We start from the raw sequence: 6,000 nt of genomic DNA on the forward strand, positions 1-6,000 counted from the left end.
ATTTTTGTTATTTTTTAGTTCCTGGTTAAGAGATGAGAGAGTGAGATCATTGGATTCTAGCGGTAGAGAGAAAAAAATATCGTTGATATCGATTTATACCACCAAAATGGACTATATTTGGGTTAAAAGGTTCCATTTGATGAGGAGAGTTTATATTATGTGTTTTTCTACCTTTAACATATATGAAACTCAAGTTGATTTTTGGATTTAGGTTGATTTAGGTTTTTTGAGCAGTTTTTTGAGGCTATAGGTAGGTTTATCATGATTCATATGGGGTTTTATAGATGTTTTGAATAAAAAAAAAGGTTGAAAAACAGGTTTTTGGTAAAAAAAATGAAACCCTGATTTGTCGGTCACCATAGTGGCTGAAATATGAGCAAATTAGAAGACACATTGTCTACTTTAGCAATGACGTGTTACTTGATTTTTTTTCCCAAACAATTGGGCTCTGCCCTAGTTGCAAATAAAAAAAATCAAGAGTCTAATCGCATGAGTTTTGATAAAACAGGTCAGGTGGGCTGTTCTAGCTTGCTAGACCCAACAAATATATATATATTGATTTATTTGCTTTTAATAATAAAGGTAAAAATGTGATTCGACTTTGTTTCTTCGCCCTCATTCCATAATTCTCATCCTTCAATTGCAACTAAAGGCAACAAAAATCCAAGGAACTCGAATAAAATCATTTTTACATAATTGAATAATCTTTCCCCACATTTATTCGGAGAGTATTTATTGTGGGTTGCTTTAATTTTAAATAAAAAAAATCAAAATCTCAGAGAGTTGCCCAAGCGGTTGACATAGAAGAGAAAAATTATTATAGTTGCCTTGCATGATGTATTATGCCTTCACAGGAGAAACAATTACATTATTAGCTGGTCGTAAGGCACATTCTATTCGTGTAAAATATTATTTTCCTGCTGATTAAATAAATAAACCTTGATGCATTTATGAAATGATAAACTTAGTCGGGCAACCCTTTCTCCTCGACTGCACGGCAAGGAATAAACTGGCAACTAATTAATATTCCCGAAATGACCTTGTCTAATTTCAGCAAACACCAAATATAACTTCTTCTTCTTTCTTTCTTTTTTTTTGATATTATAAACATGTTTCTGGACATGATTCACGGGTGGACAATCACTCTCACAAACTAAATTATCCTGCTAACTCGAGATCATCAATCGATCAAGTTATAGGATTCAAACAAAAAATATATTTTTTTCTAATTAACTTCTTATCGCTTGACTGTTTTTTTTACTGTTTTTTTAATTTACTTCTTACCACTTAAATGGTATATTATCTCACTTGCACCAAATATAGCATCCTAATCTAAACAAGTCCAATTCGTCAGCTACAACCCTCAATTGCTTGCTTGTTGATAACAACTATTCGGAAGCTTTACCACAAAAAAAGAAAGAAAAAACCTATTATGATACCTTCTTTAGGTATGCTAATGATATTATTAGAGAATCATTAGTTACTGAGTACCAATGCATTTCTACAAACACATAACGTGTTCTTATATAGCAAAGGCAATCGATTGATCTTCCTTCTTTAACTAATGATAAGCTGATGAACACACGCGCTCTTATCTCCTTCTCTGTCAACTTCCATAATGCATGTTCTTATAGCAAAGGCAATCGATTGATCTACCTTCTTTAACTACTAATTACAAGCTGATGAACACACGCGCTCTTATCTCCTCCTCTGTCAACTTCCAAGATGCATGAACAGCCGTGGGTCCTAAAAAGATAGATGCTCTCTGCGGTGATCAGCAATTAATACGTATTAATCTTGTCTCCATGCTTTGTTGATAGCATTTTCTATCATATCTCTGCGCCCAATAAATCTTCTTCCACTTGCGGGAACCAAAAACATCTTGTAGAAACTTAAGAACTGGAGATAGTGAATTGTGTGGTATTTGCAGTCCAGGTGCATCCGTGTCATGTCGATTGGTGTTGGTGGAATGAAAATACATTCCGCGGACAAGATTTATCAGAATCTTCTTTCCGTTTGTCGACACTTTTTTTTTTTCTTTCCAGATTTAGCCTTTATGTGATGTCCTTGGGCACCTATGTTGCGTAGACGTTGTCGATTATGTGCATAGGTTGTCGTCGTTTATGGATGTCTTTTCAATCCTGCGTGTAATGACAATGGAATTTGGTCGGTGTGATTCTCATACGATTGATACGACGTTTGAAACACAAGGGAGAGGTAGAGGTTGAAGTACATAGTAATGGTTTGTTTTTGTATTTTAAAAGTGTTTTTAAAAAAATTTAAATTGATTTTTCTTTTAAATTAATATTTTTTAGTATATTCAGATTATTTTGATATGTTAATATCAAAAATAATTTTTTAAAAATAAAAAAATTATTTTGATGCATTTCCGAGTGAAAAACACTTTGAAAAGCAACTGCAACTACATTTTCAAATACGCTAGTGGTTAGAGGGAGTGTTTGTTTGTTTTTGATGTGTTTTTTATTTAAAAAATTTTAAATTGAATTTTTTATATAATTTTAATATGATGATGTTAAGAATAAAAAAAATATATGATTTTTTTTATTTTGATTCATTTTTAATTGAAAAATACTTTAAAAAACATTCTGCATCGCATTACCAAATACAAAGAATGAGGATCAAAATTAACATAAAAAATTAAAACAATATTTTAACTGAAGAATAAAATTAAAAACCAATAATTTTTTTATAAAAGTGTCTAGGTAAAGAAATAGAAATCAAAATAATAAGGATCAAATTGGAGAATATAATATATGATAAGTTGGGATTGAAGGATGAAATTGAAAACAAATAAAACTTCTACAAAAAAGCTAAGATCAAAAATTAGAAATTAAAAAAATAAGAATCGAAGTTGAAATATCAACAATAAAGAGGGTCATGCCGAACTTTTTTTTGGAAAGGAGAGAGGAAAAAAGAAATAAAAAGAGCCACCGATAACAAACTGATTCACCAATAGAGACATGCACTGCAAAAAAAAAAATACAACAATGCTTCTAATAACATGGAGGAAGGATATTTTTTAGGTCGGGAGGAGTCGTATGCATCCCTGGGTGCTGTACATGCATTCCTCATACCCATCCTTTTTTTTTTATATATATATATATATATATATATATATATATATATATATATATATATATATCCAAATACAAAATTGTTTTTGAGCTGACTTTGTAATTACAAAAAGAACTTCGTGAAAAACAAAAAACGCTCATTGACATTTGGCTTATTTTTTTTTATTTTATGGGTATTTTTATAGTTTTACCGTAATTTTTTATTGTTTATTATTTTTTTAGATTTTATCAAATACCAAAATGTCCCTCAACTTAAATTATAACAACTAAAAAACTATTATGAAAACACAAAAATACATATTTACTCCCCTTTTTTTGTGTTTCAAATGATATTTTAATTATTTCAACGTTTACAATTAAAGTGGAAAATAATCATTTATCTCCAATCAATTTAAAATTAATAAATGAGCTATATAAAAATACTTCTCTATCCTTAAAAACCAAAGCTAATTTTCTTGGACAAAGAGGGAAAAAAATAATTATAGTATTTCAATGAAAAATATAAATGTCCCTACAACTATATAGTTTTTCAAATGCTAAATAGTCCTGTTTTTGCCAAAGAGTAAGATGAAAGTGATGGAAGGTTTCATCTCTCGTCTCCTACGAGAGATGATATTTTGGTCCAAAAGATTCTACCTAATAATATTTGTCTGAGACATGCTAAACTCCATTTCAGTTAGCATTACAGTCCAATCGCTTGCTATGAAAAGTTGGAGTTCGGCTCCCCTCCCCATATTAATTACCTAACTAAAAGTGGATGGGAGTTTTACTATATTTCTTTTTTTTTTATCACTATTTATTGAAATAATAATTTGTTTTATTTTATTTTTACTTTGTTTTTTTTTTCAATTTCATTCTTTAATATTAATTTTTTTATTTAGTTATCACACTTTTATGATATAAATTTCAAGTTTGAGAGGTTAATCTAGTTTGATGGGTTAACTCAGTTGACTTAATTTTTTTCTTTTTCTTAATTAGTTTTTTTCTTTTTATTCCATCATTTAATATTGATTTGATTAGAAATTAAACTTTATGGTTTGTTTTGATTACTTTTCATTAGATTATCCTGATCTCATGACACGCGAATAATGCTAAACGGATTAACCCGAGTTAAGTCGGGTTGTTTTTTGTGTCTTTTATTTAATTCATTTTGTTTTCAATTTTATCACTCAACATTGGATTGATTGGGAATTGAGCTTCATAATTTATTTTGATTTGTTTTTTAGGAGAATATCTTGATTTTAAGATCAATGTCAAATGTTTTAGCATTTTAACCCTGATTAAATCATGTCTTTTTTTTTTTCCTAAGAGTTTATATTGATATAATTACCTGGGTCACGAGTCCTTCAACATTGAACTTGCTTTTTATTGGGTTGTCCTTGTCTCATGATTCGGATCGCGGGTTAACTTAATTGACTCATTTTTTTTCTTTTTTGAATTGATTTTTTTCCCTCAATTTCATCAATTAATATTGTGTTTAATTGGAAATTAGGTTTCGTGATTTATTTTAGTTTGTTTTTAACTAGGTTATCATGGTCATATGAATCGGTAATAGTGCTTAACGGTTAACTCGAGTTAACTTGATTTATTTTTTATGTCTTTTTTTTTAATTAAGATTTTTACAATTTTTATCGTTCAACATTAAATCCGATAAGGATGATTGAGAATCGAGCTTTATAATTTATTTTGACTTTCTCTCTATAAGGTTATCTTAGTTTTAATATAAAGATTGATGATTTGATAGGTTAACCCAAGTTAAATCAAGTAATTTTTTTTTAAAATTTTTTTCTATAAGGTTATCTGAGTCTAATAACTCAAGTCATGAGTTTAGTGGATTGACTCAGATTGTTTTTTATGTTCTTTTTTTAACCTCATCTTTCAATATTGGGCTGGTTAGGAATTGAAATTTGTAATTTATTTCTATTTACTTTTCATGGGATTATCTCGATTTTATGACCTGAGTTGCAAGTTTGACATGTTAACTTGAGTTGTTTTTTAAGTTATTTTTTAATTGATTTTTTTTAATTTCTACAGTGTTATTATAGTCTCATAATCCGAGTCATGAATTTGACACGTTTACCTGGTTGTTCAAGGTCAATCTAATATGTTGTTATTTTAATATTAAAAAAAGATATCATTTTAAAATTTTATTTTTGAACCAGTAAAGTCAATTGAGTTATATCGGGTAAACCTTCATACGATTTAATTTTTTTGCCACTAGAAAAAAAATATTAACAATATTTAAATAATTTTTAGATAAAAAAAAATTGACCCTAAATAATTTTTGGCTCCCCAAATCCAAGTCTTCAAACATGGGTTCTTTACTGTCACGACTTGAGAACACTTCTATTTTGATGGCCAATCCTTCATCAATCAAAGAAAGTAATATGGAGAACTATTCTCCGATTAATATCTCTTATATAGTACCGATCGGCAACGATGGCGCCGATGATGTGCTGTGAGCACCGACAGCTTGACAAATGCCAGTTCATATTGAAGAGTTGCTTATGAAATTAGCACTGAAGGTCATCTTGAACAGGTCATTGCTTGGGCACCGTGACCTCCTTCTTTACAGGCTTTACTTGCGTTCTACATCGATACAGAAATGTGTTTTTAAACTTCATTCCTGTTGGATCACATGTTTTTTAACCAAGAAAACACGCCAGTACCCTCTTTGCTTGTTCTTCCTTTATCCTCTTTCACACTTCTTGTTTATTATACCCATTTAAAAAACAAACAAACAAACAAACCTGAGACTCATGATGATTTCAGCGTGCATCTACGCATATATTATTATTAATTATCATTTTACCATTTCAGAAAAACATAATAACTTGCTATGGGGTAAAATGGTATTTTTTTAAGGTCTATTAGTAATTAATTATGAGATTAATTGAGGACAATT

Source organism: Populus nigra, chromosome 5 (assembly GCF_951802175.1).
Source record: "Populus nigra chromosome 5, ddPopNigr1.1, whole genome shotgun sequence".
Taxonomy (NCBI): Eukaryota; Viridiplantae; Streptophyta; class Magnoliopsida; order Malpighiales; family Salicaceae; genus Populus; species Populus nigra.